Source organism: Typopeltis vanoorti, chromosome 15, assembly GCF_054136105.1.
Source record: "Typopeltis vanoorti isolate ZY-2024b chromosome 15, IOZ_Tvanoo_1.0, whole genome shotgun sequence".
NCBI lineage: Eukaryota > Metazoa > Arthropoda > Arachnida > Uropygi > Thelyphonidae > Typopeltis > Typopeltis vanoorti.
This window is the reverse complement of record NC_143563.1, coordinates 9,829,277-9,847,101: the sequence shown is the minus strand read 5'-3', so window position 1 is coordinate 9,847,101 and position 17,825 is coordinate 9,829,277. Positions and strand designations below refer to the sequence as shown.

The window sequence follows — 17,825 nt, the reverse complement described above, 5'->3', positions numbered from 1 at the left end:
GATAGGAAAAATGGATGTCAATTTAATGTGCCAAAGTGTAAGGTTATGCACCTTGGGGTGAAAAGAATTGCAGCAGTATATCGCATTGGTGGAACCGTACTCCAGGAGATTGATGAGGCCAGGGATTTGGGGGTGTTGGTGGATAGGGAATTGAATTTTAGGGGACACATTGCAGTGACTAAAACAGCTCACCAAATCACTTGGCTTCTGAAAAATACTTTAAAATGCAGAGACAAACAAGTTGTTGTTCCTCTGTATCGAGCCTTGATAAGACCCCATCTGGGCTGCTGTCCCAGTTATGGGCAACAGGGTTTCTTCGTGATGTGGAGGAAGTGGAGAGGATCCAGAGACGAGTGACCAAGATGATAGCAGGTCTGTGGAATGAACCTTATGAGAATAGGTTGAAGATTTGTGGGTTGCATAAATTGGTCGATAGGCGAAGGAGGGGTGATAGGATTGAGACATTCAAATTACTGAAGGGTTTCTATAAGATTGATCCAGAAGATATTTTTGAAAACATGACTGGTGGTGTGAGGACTAGGGGCATGAATGGAAGCTGGGCAAGAGCGTGGTTGACAAGGGTGTTAGAGCTAGGTTTTTACTTGGAGAGTAGTGAATGAGTGGAATAAGCTTCCAGAGTCTGTTGTGGGTGCTACGACCGTGAATGAGTTCAAGGCAAGGTATGATAGATACTGTGTGAATGTCGAATAGTTGTTCTTGACATGATGTTAGGGCCTCCCTCGATGTGTCTGTCGACTCCTTGGAGTTGCCCGGAACAATAATAATAATAGTGTGAAAAGAAACGTTCACTTGCTCAAGTTGTAAACTAAAAATAGATTAAATAATAGAAACATAAACGGAATTGAATGACAAGACAAGAGAGTGCCAAGGCAAGAAGTCTGGAGGTGTCTGAGGGAGAAGAAGGTACGGGAGAAATATGTCAGGTTGGTGCGGGAAATGTACAGCAATGTGAAGACAAGAATTCGGACCTGTCTGCGACAGACAGAAAGTTTTCAAGTAACAGTTGGCTTGCATCAAGGGTCAGCATTAAGTCCGTTTCTGTTTAATATTGTGAAGGAGGTGGTGACGGAGGAGGCGAGAGAAGATGAATTTTTTCAAAAGTTGTAAGTTCTTAATATACACCTTTATTAGTCAATGGCATAATATTATAACTATTGCTCGCTTGTAATAAACTGGCTGTAACATAATGCTAAGTGAGATGCAAGGTCTAATATTAATGAATGTAGTCTGGGAAGTTTGAATATATTTACATATGATGTAAATATCTTTACGAACTGACAAATGCGTATAATCTTTACTCAGATCAACTCAGCAGCCGAATTGGATATTGTCCCTCGCTGGGATACAAATCCAAGCGTTACAATCTGTCCATACCTACAAGAGAATTTGTAGTAGTTCTCTTTACGGAGGTTTTCGTGTTGCTTTTTATTATACATTAACAACTGTAATCTGGATCAGGGAAATCAATACACTGCAGTTTTCCAGAGGACGTTAAGGTAAGGAACGTTATTAATTACAGATCGAATGACTGGCTTCACAGCGATTTCAACAAGGTGCAAAGGATAGGAAAAGTAAGCTGAAGAAACATTTACTGATGAATGGAGATTTTTCATTTGGTAAAATAAGGGGAAGGGGATAGAACAGAGAACGGGTCTATCCCTTTGAATTTGTACAAGGAAGTGGTGAGTAAGATAACAAGTTGTTCTTATTCTTATTCTTATTTATTTATGGTGTTTTTTTTTTGCTGTTCTTATTGTTCTTATTTTTATTTATTTATGTTTTTTTTTTTTTTTTTGCTGCTTTTGGTGGCAGATGCTGGGTTAGATTGCCAGAGAGGATGGTGAGAGTGTAGTGTACAGTACGAATGACTTTAAGGAGCAATAACTTTGTAGGATAAAGCGGAACACAGATGATGCGTATCACAACATCCTGGGGATTAGGAATAATTTTTTTTATATTTTTTAATTAAAATTTATGATTATCTATTTAAATTACATGTGATATATACATTGCGTACGTACATACATTTGATTCCACATGATTCATATATTACATATATAGGATACATACATTACATGTATGATACATATTATTACATACATTACATATGATACATACATTACATACATTCGATTACATATGATACATACATTTCGTGCATTTGATTCCATATGATTCATACATTACATAACATGTATTTGATTACATATACATTTATTACGTATTTTTTGAAAAAAATTCGAACCATTTTTATTATTAAAATTATGATTACATATTTACAACAGGTTTAATTTTTTTTTTTTTTTTGTAATAATGAAATTCGTACAGATTCTTTCTTGCTTTTCTTTTTCTTGTATAATGTATTAATAATAATAATAATAATAATAATAATAATAATAATAATAATAATAATAATAATAATAGAGCATTTATTCATTTAACAATGAGTTATATATATTTATAATTTGATTTTAATATATTTAAGCGCTGTAACTACAGCACTTGAATGTGATATATGAATTCTCCCCCCCCCCTTTTTTTTTTTTTAAAATTGATCTTGGAAGAAATGTAATTTCTCAGCTTTCATCGTCGAAGCTTGTTTGTTAAACTTATCTGAGGATGGCACCAGTTGGTTATTATTTATTGGTTTGTTTGCTGTGTTGTAGGCTGTAGGCTGATGTTTAACAGGTTTGATTTCCACTGCAGCCGTTGATTCAGAAATTCGTGCACGCACACACAGACACACACGCACGATAACTTGGAATGTTTTGATGCATCACTGATCTGGAAGCCTGAACTAATACATTGCGTTGCATTAGTTAGTAAGGTGTGTTTCTTGTTCATATAATGTCCATAGGGTTCTTTAACGGCTATTGTAGTTTGTAAGGTTTCTGTATTCAAAAGGTAATTTGTTTACCATGTCTGGGATGTAGAAGTTTCGCGCGGCCTTTCCGTAGTGATTATTGTATTTATATGTGATATAATTATTTGTCTGAGGTCTTGTTATACGGTGTATATTTCTGACTGTCCTGTAGTTGGCATCGAAATAATGTTTTAGCAAAGCTGCATAGTGACATAAATGTTTTGCTGTCAGCATTTTGTGTTTTGACATTGCAATGTTTATAAGGTCGTGATTTTCTCTTTGTTCCCAAAAGATCAGTTTTGTCATTTTGTACTGTAGCGACATTAATCTATTTAGTTTGTGTGGTGCACAGAAAGCATATGTTGTTTTAGCGTTTCTTAGTATATTTTGGCAAAGTGTTTTGCATATTAGTGTTTTTGGGCGTGCGGGAAATGTCTTTTAACCTGTAGAGTTTGATAGTTATTGTTCGAAGTTTGTTTTTTAGATAGTTTATGTGGCTATTCCAGTTCGTATATGCATCGAAGTAAATTCCAAGGTATCGTATTGTTTCAATCTGAGTGATTGTAGTGGTTTTACTATTCTGTGTGATTTTTCATGTTGGAGAGTGGATGTTGGATGGTTATATATTTATAATATATATTTAAAATAATTCTTGCATAATAATAATAATAATAATAATTTATTATTATTATTATTATTTTATTATTATTTTTTTTATGTCTCAGATAAATTGCATACATAGATGCTGTAATAATTATATATACAGGGTGTTCGGGATAAATTTGACAGTTTCGTAAGGAAAAAGAAAATCTTCTTTGTATCTATTAAATTTAATGAATTGACAAAAAAACATTACAGGCAGAGTTAATTACAATACTATCAACAAGATTTACTCAAAATAACCACCATTAGCATCGATCACAGCTTCAATTCTGCTTCGGAACCTCGAACAAGCTGATGCTACAGTCTCCCTGGGAAGGGCCGCAAAAACTGTTTTAATTTTATCCATTAACTGGGCTTTTGTATTACTGGAAGTGCGATTGGTGTCTTTTTCAACTGCGCCCCATACAAAATAATCCATGGGGTTAAGGTCTGGAGAGTTTGGAGGCCAAACATTTGGACTGGTGAAGTCGTAGAAATTTTCAGACAACCATTTTTGACTTTTCCCAGAGGTGTGGCAAGGGGCCGAATCCTGCTGCTATACATACGGCCTACCATTGGCTACCCTTGTTATCCAGGGCTTGACTACAGTTAGCAACTCCACGAACAAAGCCCGAATTCCAATGCCAGGGTTCTTCAACACCTGTTCCTGCAGATTTGCGAGGAATTCTGCTGTACGAACGCAATCAGATCGTCTGCTAGGGATCTTTCTTCTTGCTACATCCTCGTAGTCACCATTGCAAGTCTCTAGTTCATGCCTGATTGTTTTTACTGTATTCAGGGAGCATTGGGCAGCAGTCGTAATATCCTTATTTTGATGGCGGGCACGAATCATCATGATATGAGTTATTCTCTTCCATGATTCAGGTGGGTTCCAGCTATCCATCCTTTCTGACATCTTGTATATGAATGAAGAAGGGTCCAAACTTTTAAATGAAGAGAAGTGTGTGTTAATACATGTAACTTACGGAAAAATATAATTAATTATAAATATGTCAAATTTATCCCGAACACCCTGTATATAATATTTATAACGCATTACAATTGTGAATAACAGATACTTGCAAGTTAATACTTTTCTTCCTCGAAGCTTAGCAGAGCTTATCTGAGGAAGATAGTAGATGATAGAGGGTGGTGGTTTCATGGTTATGTTCCTGTAATGGTCACAAACCAGGTATTGATTTTACTGTCTGATGGTACGTGCTTGGAAGACTTCAACTGCTATTACAGTTTAACTTTTTTTCTTCTTCTTTTTTGTGCAAATAGGGTTGGATTTAGACATGGTGTGTTCTTGTAGTGATGATTTTTTGGAGGGGGGGTTTGTCATAGGTTTCTGTGTGTGCGCATGTGGGGGGGGGAGAGAAACAGGAATTGCTCTAATTTTCATTCTCGCTATAATATTTATACAGCGCCTGTTTTAGCTCTCTTTATGTTCCTATGTTTCTGTTGTCGAACGGCAGTTTGTTTATCGTGTCAGGTACGTAGAAGTTTCAGGTGGCTTTGCTGTTGTGATTGTTGTACTTATATGTTATGTAGTTTGTTGACTCTGGTCTTGTTATTTGATATGTTGTTACTCTATATGTTGGGTGTAGTAGTGTTTTAACATGACTGTGTAGTGGCATAAATGTTTTACCTTAAATATTTTGTGTTTTGTCCGTGCTTCCTGCATAAGAGTGGGTTGTTCCCAGAATATCAGTTTTACCATTTTATCTTACAACCATTGTAGCCTGTTAAGTCTGTAGTCTGCGCAGAATGCGTATGATGTGATTGCATATCTTAAAATGTTTTCACATAATGCTTTATAGATTAGTATTTTTATGTGGGTTGGGGCAATGTCTTTTAATCTGTATAGTTTGCTTGCTATTATCCTAAGCTTGGTATGTAGGTAGTTTGTATGGCTATTCCAACTTTGATCAGCATAGAAGTGAAGTCCAAGATAGCGTGTTGTTTTCACCTGTGTGATAGTTGTGATTTTAGGTTCTACGCTTTGTGTATAGGAGGAAGAATGTTGGATAGTGAGATATTTAGTTTCTATGGGCAGGGTTTGGGGGTTTTTGAATATCATTAGCTTTGTTTTCCCTGGGTTTATATATATGCCGTTTTCAGTTAACCAGTTAGTGATTTGATTGATGTCGTGTTGCATATTTGTGTAAGCGATATTTGCATTGTTGTGAATGGATATTATGGCCGTGTCGTCTGCGTACTGGATGATTTTACTTTTTTAGGGGGAGTTGGCTTATGTCGTGTGTGTATATGTTAAATAGAATGGGAGATAGAACAGCTCCTTGTGGTACTCCACAGGTTACATGCACCTCTTTGCTGTATGCTGATCCTATACGTGTGGTGTGCTTTCTGTTTTTCATGTATGCTTTAAACCACTGGAGTAGACGACCTCCAATTCCTATATGGGTTAGTTTCGTTAACAAGGTTTTGTGTGTTAGTGTGTCAAATACTTTTGTTAGGTCAATGAATACCACTAATGTTATTCTGTTTTTATCCAATGCAGCGTTTATTAGATCTGTGAAATCTTCCAGGAGTGTTGCCGTTCCTTTATGTTTTTGAAAGCCATATTGTGTTTTGGGTATGATTTGAAATTTTTCAACGTATGTGGAGAGTTTCTGATGCACGATGCGCTCCATGATTTGGTTGATTACAGACAGCGTGGCGATGGGTCTGTAATTACTTGTAATGTTTCTTTTTCCCTGTTTGTGTATGGGTGTGATTAATGCAGTCTTCAGTGTTTCAGGTATGTGTCCCGTTTCGAAGATTTTATTTAACAGTTTTTGTATAACTGGAAGTAGGTCGGTTGAGTGTCTCTTGATGCCTTTTGGTCTGATTCCGTCTATCCCCGGTCCTTTGTTAGGGTTAATTTGTTGAATTGCCAGTGATAGTTCTTCTTTTGTTACTGTTGGGAACCACATCGACTGGGTTGCTCGTGGACCTACTGGAGAATGTTCGTTTGTGTGAGGAAAGGTTGTTTGTTGTAGCTTTTGGACAGAGCTCACGAAGTGCTGATTAATAATAATAATAATAATAATAATAATAATAATAATATAACCGGAAGTTTAACATTACTGGAGTTGTTTGAAAAATTCAAAGGATGTGGCCTAATTATGCTTAAACGATAATTGGTTAAAATCTTTACCTCATTACAATTACATTTTAATTAGAGAATCCAATCAAAATTAAATGCGAAGATTTAAAAATAAAATACGAATATCTGTATGGAACTTTATTAGGTATTAGTGCACTAAATAAGGAAATGCTAAATAAAGCAAACTCATGTGACATGAAGAGGCGAACGCTACCTTCACTTTACTCCATATGGCTACCACCCGAGTCTGGAGAGAGAGAGAAAGAAAATAAAAATTATTTTGATAGGAATTTTCAAATTGTAAAAAGAAAACAATGATTAAATGAGGAAAAATACGTTTAAAAATAAGATTTTAAAATGTTTAAACTTTCAATAATATTTACATTTTAATAATTTATGATTGTCCTAATAATTTATTTACTGCAGTCTTTCAGTTGGTTTGATTTGATAACCTCCTTACTATGCGTAAAGCCATTTTGCTTCTCCTCAATTTCTCCTGCAGATTAAGGTCTCAATTATTCTCTTTAAGAAACATATTTAACATCCCACATGTACTTATGAGACTCGGTGCACACTTAATCTGAAACTGTGGGGATTCCGTCTTGTTGTTATATCGTAAAATCTTCAAACTCAATTTTTCGCAGTTAATACAGAGAAATTCATAAACGAACTGAATTTATTTGCTAATTAAATTTCCAAATATTCCTTTTATTGTCTTATGAATGTCGAAAATACTTTACTAATCATATGAAATGCATTAGCCATATTCAATTGGTATTAATTTCAATATGGCTAATACAGGGTGTCCCAAAATTCACGCAAGAAGTAATTTTGATAGAAAACACAGGTTTTTAATTAAAAATTGTAATTACTTATTGATTCATAAAGTATACAGTATAGGGTTATGTATGGAATAGCATATCGGGTAAATGGCCTCCACGGCTTTGCTGGCACATACGCACTCTTTTGTCGAAATTTTCCATGACCGTTTTGCATAAATGTGGCTGAATTTCGTTGATACAGAGCTCAATTTCCTCCTTCAAGGCGTGGGTGGTCGTGGACTTGTTAGCATAAACCTCAGACTTCAAAAAACCCCAAATAAAAAAGTCCAACGGCGTTAAGTCAATGATCTGGGCGGCCAATTCTGATCACCAAAACGGGAAATTACACGAAATGACTCATGCAGTAATTGAATTCTTTCTCGGGCTGTATGGCATGTGGCACCGTCTTGTTGAAACCACACATGTCGTCCACATCCATATCTTGCAATTTAGATACAAAAAATCTGGATTATCATGTCGCGATAGCGAGCACCATTAACTGTTATTGCCTTACCAGCCACATTTTCGAAGAAGAATGGACCGATGATGCCTCCAGCGCAAACTCCGCACCAACAGTGACACGTTGTGAATGCATTTGTTTCTCAACAATCACTCGTGGATTTTCTGAACCCCAAATGTGACAATTTTGTCGATTTACGAAGCCATCAAGATGAAAACGAGCCTCATCGCTGAAGATGATTTTGTTCGAAAAATAAGCATCCACTTGTTGTTGTTCCATAATCCATTCAACGAACTCTCTTCGCTGTATTTGGTCAGTAGGCTTCAGTTCTTGAGTCAGTTGAACTTTGTAAGCATAAAGATGCAAATCTTTCGTGAGAATACGCTGTAGAGAGCTTCTCGAAATGCTTAATTCAAGACCACGGTGCCGAATTGATGTTCCTGGACTCTCAGCAACATTCTGACGAACTGCTTCGATGTTTTCTGTTGAACGACTTGTTGAAGGACGGCCAGAGTGTATAAGATCACTAATTGATCCAGTTTCCTTGAATTTTTTAATTTACCTTTTCACAGTTGATGAAGTTAAATCACTATTCGGACCATATTTTGTACGAAATTGCGAACTGTAGCTGCCAAACGTTCGTTATTTTTAAAATATTGCTCAACAATGAAAATGCGTTGTTCTTTCGTGTAGCACTCCATTTTTAATAACTCCGAACTGTCAGCTGTCACGCTGTCTTTTTGTTTTCTCGTTGGCAACTCTTTACCGCACAAATGGCGCTAAATTTAAATCTTGCATGAATTTTGGGACACCCTTTACATCTTAAAGATATCTTAAAGATACCGCACACTGTTCACATATCAAATTTTAATTGCATGAGAAAACATCATGACTAAGATCTGAAGGAAAGAACTTAGTGGCTTGCTCATGTCAGCAGATCAAATGGCCTTCCAATGCAAGTTCAAGCAGTACTTGTTTCAGGAACTCAAAAAAGAGACAGACCTAGAATAAACTGGATAGACAATATAAAAAATTGTACGGGTGCTTCTCTTACATAGTCGAAAGCAAAGTTTCAATCAAGGAGTGAGTGAAAGATTTCAGTGAGGAATATTTTCAAATATCTACTCTACGTAGACATTTGAAAATATTTGGTAGATATCTGCTCTACGGAATGAAGATACAGTGTGCGCCTTGTCGAAAAGTAAAATGTGTATTTTATTGTGGATCGCATTAGAAAGGTTAATCCCTCTATTTGAATCACTGAAATCCAGTACGAAACGGATATCCCCATTCCTACTGGATTAAGGAATATATTGGGTATATAATATGATAGGAAAAAATATTTAAGAAATCGTATTATTACAAACTATGGTAAATATGTTATCGCCTTATGTGTGTGTGTGGGTGGGGGGGGGGGATTTTGAATAAGAATAAATAGTTGATTTTGTTTTCCAGTCATTTATGAATGAGATAATATTCGTAGTTTTTAAAACTTGCTTGTTATTCATCACTTAGGAAGACGCCATCTTGATTTACATGTTTTCTGAAATCACATACACGATGCAATAATTTTCACTGCTCTTCTTTATAGGATGTTGCTGGTCATATTCCCGATGGGGAAAACCCTAAAAAAATCTTCTACTATCTAAAGACTTTGACGAAATCCCGCTGCAAAAACGCTCAGTGATTGGCTGTAAAGCTGAGAGAAGATCTGCTCAGCTTTACAACACAAGCCAATGCAACATTGCACAAAAGCACCTCATCTGTCTGCACCTCAGAAGTTAAAAGAATTATACCGTGTTCCTGGGAATAATTTCAGCTGCTATAGTACTTGCTTAATTTTAATAATACCTATAACTATAGCAATACTGATAATAAAATAAAAACAATTTAAACAATAATTTGTGTTTCTGATGACTGTAAGAATAGTAAAGTATACTTGACAAGAAATTATAAAAATCTCGGCTTTTTTGTGTAAAATCAGAGAACAACTTTATTCTGGTAAATTATAATTCATTTTTTAAACATCAGATAGACCATATTATTAACAAAACAAGGATCTGTGGGTGGCAATAAGCAAAAATCATTGCGTAAATTATAAAAATAGGAAGAGAGTAAAAGGCTTCATTTCTGCAATATTAAATAGGTCGAAAGATATATATATTTTTTATTTAATTATTTTATTTTATTTTATTTTAATTACTTACCAACCGTTGATCCATCAAAAATACAAATTTCTGACCATGATTACTTTGGCATTGATAGAGAGTTCTTGTCCTTCAAAATGTCTACCTGTTCTCTGATGAGAACCAACTAGTTCGAAATAGCTGTCAGTCCAGTGAGACCTTTATCAAAAACACTAATAAAAGGCAACAATAAGGAAACACAGGCAGCTTTTAAGTAGTGCGAGCTAAGGCAGCTCCTATGCAGATGACTCTATTCTCATGAGTACTCGGTTCAATTTTCGGAAATTCAAAAAAGCTTATATTTTTTCCCTTCGACTATGAAATAAGGATGGAACTTTAATATCCCTTATTTCTATCTATTTAATATCACCAAAAAGAAGACTTTCCCTATTTGTTTTAAATTTTCTTATTTTTATGTTTATTTATAAAATGTATTATTTATTGATGCTAGATATTAATATTAATAACTAGAAATGGATATCTCCATTCGCACTTCAATAGTTCAAGAGTGAAACAACAGGTTGTTACGCTCTTTAACAGCAAGAGTAATGGCGTGTGGTTTTAGCTACATCGATACGTTCAAGAGAAGTATTGGATGAGGGAAATGTGATATATATTATTATTTTTTCGATGAGTTCCATGGATAATCATTCAAGGTAAAGATGCATATAGAGCCTTATCAACTTTACCTATACAAGTTGCTACAAGGTGCTTTTACTTTAAATAAGAAATTCTGGATGAGATAAAAATGGGAAAAGTTTTTTACCTTGGGAATAATATGTATTAAGGATACCAAGTAATTTTATAAATTTTTTTTTTTTCCAGTCTATCTTTAGACTTGAGCTGTTAAAGTCTACCTTTAGACTTGAACTACGTTCAGGCGAACTTAACTGTTTTGCTTACTTGAGAGAAGGAGTAAAAAAAAATCAAGTTTATAAAATTACTTGGTATCCTTAATATATATTATCCCCAAGGTAAGAAACTATTCACACACACACACACACACACACACACACACACACACACACATATATATATATATATATATATATATATATATTTTTTTTTTTTTTTTTTTTTTATTATTATTTTTTTAGATGAATTTCATGGAACATTATTCAACGTAACGATAAGTTGCGAATAATTATAACTGTAACGTTTGAACTGAACTGGTAAAATCAATCTTGTTATTAATTAATTTATTTATTTTTATTTATTATTTATTTTAATTTTTTTTGTAAATATATACTTCAAAATATGTGAACAAATCCAAAATGAGATTTTGGACATCATTCTTATACCTCTTCCACTTCAATAAAACTTAGATTTATTTAATTGTGAGTTCTGTTTATTTCAAAAGGGATTCTAATGTTCCGTGTTTTATACAAACGACAACTGCAAATGTGATGCAACATATGATGCAGTGTTTATGATGCAACATAAACAGAATCAGTACATTAATTAAACTTGTTGAAAGTTTATTTTTCACTTAGTTAGACTATAATAAATTTAGTTTAATCCTTTATCCAAGTGTCAGCAAAGTTTGCGCCTGAAAGTATCTCCAGGACTGAGGTAAGGTGGTACAACACCGGGAAACTCGTTGCAAAGGTGGAGCAAGTTAAACTAAATTTATTAATTAGGCTTGTTCAATCAGTACATTAATTAAACTTGTTCAACATCTTACAGAGGAATTTTCATATCCCAAGAAAGGAAATAAGCATGAAAAGAAATGTAAGTACATTATGTCTAAAATACCAACGAATATTTTAGTAAACTATCAGTTCATATTAGGTAACATCTGCTAAAACAGACGTCTGTTAATTGGCCAAAATCATGTTAGTAATAACTCAAAGTGGAAAACTATTTCTGTAAGCTAAAAGAATATTAAAATACAGGAACTTCAGCATTCTTAAGGTATTTTAATATCTTTATATTACGAAGTCACGTACATACAGCACTGAGTTTTATGCTTTTGTGTTGTTCCAAAGTAAGTCTCGGATAATATAACAAATAATATTTTACTATAGAACTGTACCCAAAGTGCGGTCTCATTATAAATCTAGATTAGGTTCCGACTACGAACTCAATACTGTATTTCAACAGAATAATAAATAAAATATTAAAGCGATTCACTTTTTATTGGTTTACTTTAAATAATTGTAAAGCAAACCAATGGCTCTTCTTACTTGCCAAGTCTAGGAGGAATCAGACTTTTTAAAATCGAATCCCGAACAAAATATGAAACATCTTTAGCAAACAACACTTTTGCGTACAAAATTTTTGCGTACAATGATCACTTTTGCGTGCAAAATTTTAAAAGTTGACAAAGTCAGATCGTGGTTGAAGAAAGTCCAATGTCATACGTTCAGCTGGTTCAAGCTCATGAATCAGAAACTACAACGTATTAAAAGTCAACGTTCTTAACTCATCAATTCGTCGAGTCCTTTTTCAATACGGCGGTGGGTAGATGCTGGTCATGACCTCCTTTCTTTCTCAGAATGCAAGTCGCTGCTTTTCATCGCTTAAGTCAAAGAAGTGTGCCAGATTTCTTGCTTTTCTATCAGACTTTGGGCAGTTCGGAAGATTTGCTTCTGCTGGTTGCGAAGAACATAAAACTTACTTCAAGTTTCATGAAACTGAGCGGCCTGGTCTTGAAGAATATGCTACCTCATCTAAACATAGGGTAATTAAAAAAAAACAATTGGAGTTTCTTTTTATAGAAATAATTCTTTTAATAACTTTCTTTATTTAGTAATAAAATAAAAACCAACAATACTTGCAGTAAAAGCAAATTTCTAGTAGAAAATCTGCGAGGAATTATTAAGTTGCTCGACTGTTCCCGTTATTATTTATTTATTTATTTATTTTAATATTATAACCAATAGTAATTGACCTTTTTTTTTTTTTTACTGAACGTGAGTGTCGTAGTGTTGATCCCCCCCCCCCCCCGTTATAAAGGATGTGTCCTTTTGTTTCATTCATTCATCCTGTAGGTGCGCATGACTCCGTGGGATTAATGGTCAACAAGGAAGTTGTAATTTGGATAAAATAGTTAATTCTATGTATTTAAATGAACATAAAATTTAAAAATTGAACCTTTTTAAATAGAAGTCTGGATTTGTGATATTATTTATTTTATATTTATTTTATAGTCAAGTTCGTTGGAATTGTTGACGGTGATACATTGGCAGATATATTATTTGTTGCTTCGTTTGTTGCTTGTTTTATTTGACTTTCGATACCCTTTTTATAACTGTTACATATTGTAGTATTATTATTTGATGATGTTATCTCGATTTTATTACAAAATATTGAATAAATGTTATGCACCCTCTGTCAAAAAAGAACCCGAACGTTTCGAAAATAGAAGAAACTAGTGGCGCCACCTGTTGTATCTTTTCGTTGTCGAAAGCGGCAACCTTCATTAGAATAGTTTGAACTGTTTATGACATTAGTTTTTAATACAAACCGAGTTATAGTGACAAGAGTGACAGTATGTTTTGACGGCATGAATATCGTGAGGTCAGTCCTCACGATATTCATGCCGTACGCGACGAATTTTCGCTATCAACCTTTTCAAAACTTTGAGATAATTCTCACCATTGACCGTTTGGCCAGGCGGAACGAATTCTTTGTGGATAATGCCCTTCGAATCGTAGAAATAAATCAGTATTGTCATTACTTTTGACGTCTCCAAGCGACTTTTTTTTTCGAATGCCCTTCTTCTGGTGGTCTCCATTCAGCACTCTGGCTTTGTTTCGGGCTCATACTCAAAACACCACGTTTCGTCACCACTAACGATCGTTTCAAGGAAATTTGAGTCCTTGCGATGGTTTTAATAAGATTCTTGCAGTGTTCAATTCGTTACATTTTTGGTCGTCGGTCAACTTGTGGGTGACAGTTCGCGAATTCAATTTACGAAAGCCCAAACTCAAAGCTCGGTCAAAATGTTGTGCACAGTTGATTTTGGAATCCCCAATTCATCTTCAGTCAATCTCACGGACGATTTCGGGTTTCCTTTGAAATCACGCACTTTTTGGATGTCAACTTCTCTCAGTCCAGTTTTTGAACGGTTCGGCTTTTCGTCGTGCTCAAGCGTCTCACGACCACTTTGAAATCAATCGTAAACTTGAGTACCGGGATAAGCATTCATCACCGTATGCTTTTTGAAGCATCTGATGCGTTTCGGTAAAACTTTTGCCAAGTTTAACACAAAAGCGAATCGCAGCTGTCTGTTTGAAACTCATTATCCGACCGTTCGTCAAAACACACTGTCCCTCTTGGCACTATAACTCGGCTTGTAATGAAACTAATGTCATAAACAGTTGACACAACACTAATGAACGTTGCGGCTTTCGACAACAAAAAGATACAACAGATGGCGCCACTAGTTTCTTCTATTTTCGAAAAGTTCGGTTTCGTTTTGGACAGAGGGTGTAGTACATAAGCATGATATCGGTCTGGAGTGAAGTGTTATGACATACATTTAATGAATGACAGTTTCGTTTTTAAACTACATAGATAAATGTGTGAAAAAAAAAGTGAAAATTGGTCTTAACCATATGTAGAATTATCGCTTAAATATTTCAAGTGTGATTATCTAATAATTACTTTATTTAAAAAAGAAACGAAATTACTCTCTCTTGAGTGAGACGAAGTGAATAACAGAGAAATACAATTTTAAGTAAGCAAACAATATCACACCTTTATCATGTATTTTAACCTCTCTCTCTCTCTCTGTGTGTGTGTGTGTGTGTGTGTGTGTGTGTGTGTGTGTGTGTGTGTGTGTGTGTGTGTGTGTGTGTGTGTGTGTGTGTGTGTGTGTGTGTGTGTGTGTGTGTGTGTGTGTGTGTGTGTGTGTGTGATTTTTAATGTTTAGCTTGTTCGTAACCACAAAGCTTATAGAATAAATTAACAGCAATGTTTTACGTAAAACACCTCCTCCTATTAAATCAGTTGCTTCTAGCGGTGACGTCATTAATAACAATTCTCACTGGGAAAAGAATACACATTTCGGATTTTTCAAATGAACGGCAGTAATATACCTTTGTTTCTCTTGAGTACTGAAAGCTGTGGATATCACCAACTCTCTTCTGCTAGTCTTAATCCTTATTGTATGTGCTCTGCTGAATAATCCTTGGTTTTCTGTTAGACATCATAGTGTAGGATGTCCTTGTTGTTTGACCACTGACAGAGTAAATAATTTATTTATTCCGATGTGCTATTTTTTTTCTAGAACGTTCCAGTCTTCTTCCAACTTATTCTTTGTCCTCACTGAAACATATTCCTACGTAAGGTTCCTAATAATTCCTCCTGATATTCATCCTCTTTTGGGTTCAGATTTCTAGTGCTTAATTGCTTAAAATATGAAGGGAAAACGAACCTTTAGAATAAGTTAAAGGGAGATGGTAAATCCTTTATTATTCTACAGCCGCGTACGAAACTCGTATCGAAATCCATCGAAGTCGTAGAGTTTCATGCCGAAAAACTATCGGCGAGCCCAAGTGTAAGTCATCACTTTGGTAGTTCAACACCAGGGCAACTCGGAGCAAAGGTGTAGCAAGCTCCAGCACTATCCTTAATATTCTAGGTCTACCTACTCACTGATGAGACCTCAATAAGGGCTGAAACTGGTCTGGGTAGTGACCTCTTCTCATAATGTAAAACAATAATACATCTATTAGGAGCTGCGTTTTACATTATGAGAGAATATTAAGGATAGTGACGGAACTTGCTCCACCTTTGCTCCGAGTTGCCCTGGTGTTGTACTGCCCAAGTGATTACTTACACTTGGGCTCGCCGATAGTTTTTCGGCATGAAACTCTACGACTTCGATGGATTTCGATACGAGTTTCGTACGCGGCTGTAGAATAATACGGGATTTACCATCTCCCTTAAACTTAACTTATGTCGCCGGTAAAATAGCCTCTTGGCTCGTTATTGAACCTTTAGAATCTTTTTATTTGGTAAAAGTTTCTTTGTTTCTGACAATGCAGATACAAAGAAATATCTTTGAAAACGAGCTTAGATGAAAAGAGTTAACTGTGTTTTTATTTCAGAAGCAGTCTGTAGAAAATCCAAACACGAGTGCAGAGTCAACTTGGATTTGCGTAGTTTCCGATCCAATCCAGATAGAAAGAGACTTCAGTATTGTTTCTGAGTATTGTTTCGATAGCCATTCGAAACAATACCCAGAAGATATCCAACGAGGTTCTCTTTTATCACTAAAGAGTCACAGAATCATCCTGAAATAAAAAATACTCAATCACAAATGAGATAAAAGCAGCACACGTCGTCAACAGATCTTTAATTGTTTTCATTTCAATTTACTTATTTAAAAATTTAGTAATATCTAATTAACCCTATTCATTAAATTATTAAAAAATGTTTAAAAAATAAAATAAAAATTGTAATTTTGAATTGCATAAATCATCTGCCAGGAAAAGTAAAAAAAAAATTTAAATAAAATATTTAAAAACAAAAAGTGAAATAAATAAATAAATAATAAAAAGTAATTATAGTTTAGATAACTTTATTTCCTTATTTAATTCTGCATTCCGCTACTCTTGGTTGTCACTGAAGGGGATATCCATCAGAAATTTCAGATTTCTCACCTTACATTCCTCCGTTTTCCAAAGATTTGCTTCTGCACACAAAAGGTCCGACACGTCATTAATGTTGTTTGAAGAAACTCGCCTGAGTAGTCTTGAATATGACTGATCGCACTGCGAATCTGACAGGGTGGTGATTTCTGCCTCGTTTACTATTTTGCTGTTAACTCGTTAACTATTTTTTCTCTCTCTCTAGTGGAAAAATCTAATTAATGAAGAAATGAAGGGAGAAGTGTCTCATTCATAAAAAGTGGACTGTTCTCTCCGTAACTCACCAAATTTGGCTCTATTCCATCCAATGACCATGACTTTTCTACCGAAGTACGAGGGTCCACTCATGGAGATCGAAGGGAGACAGATGGGGAAAACCTTGCTGCTCAGAGTGGCCTTTTCTGATAGTTCCATCAGGGCGATATCATAGAGGAGTTTGCCACCGTATTTCTCGTGAAACACCACACTCACTCCATGTATCGTATGCGGTTCCGTCATTGGCCTCACTTGATCCCAAATAAACAACGAAAATGGAAGCATTCCCGCAACAAGAAAAAGAAATTAAAATGTCTGTTGGAAAACCAGACCTCTCTGTGATTGGCTAAGCACTCAACAGGAAGAAATTCTTATACTGACATGGGATCGATTTGTTTAAGAACTGGGAGAAAGCAGTGGACAGCAGTAAGGACAAATCTTCTGTTAATCAGGGATCCACCACAGAGAAAGCTTTTCTGATTGGATCTATAAATAAGCAAAAACAAAATAAGCATTTATACATGAAATGTATTTTTTTAAAATTTTAATTGAATCAATACCAAACCCATAAATCCATAACTCAGCCTACAATTCTGCATCCACCACTTTTCAGGTGACTGGAATAAACTCCATAATGTTCTTTCTTTTTGTGAAAGTACAGTCATAAACATTAAAAGTCTACGAAGCCAAATAAACGAGTCTTACTAAAAAGATATTACCTTTTATTTAACCTTTACCTTTTATTTATTAACATTAGAACATTTAACTTTTATTTGTATTTATTTTGAAATATATCACAGTCTGTTCGAATTCTTTGCAAAACATAATATAGAACATAAACAAAAAAAATAATAATAAACACT

At 34.9% G+C, this 17,825-nt stretch overlaps 1 long non-coding RNA gene across 1 annotated transcript; it reads right to left on the bottom strand.

Annotated features, from left to right (window-relative positions):
* Positions 1–11,552: 11,552 nt before the first annotated feature.
* On the bottom strand, positions 11,553–17,681 carry LOC150098365 (uncharacterized). Its single transcript, XR_016549483.1, has 3 exons — positions 17,552–17,681; positions 16,992–17,448; positions 11,553–12,777 (listed from the first exon to the last, which is right to left on the bottom strand). It is a non-coding gene; the product is annotated as an uncharacterized LOC150098365 (long non-coding RNA).
* Positions 17,682–17,825: the final 144 nt, after the last annotated feature.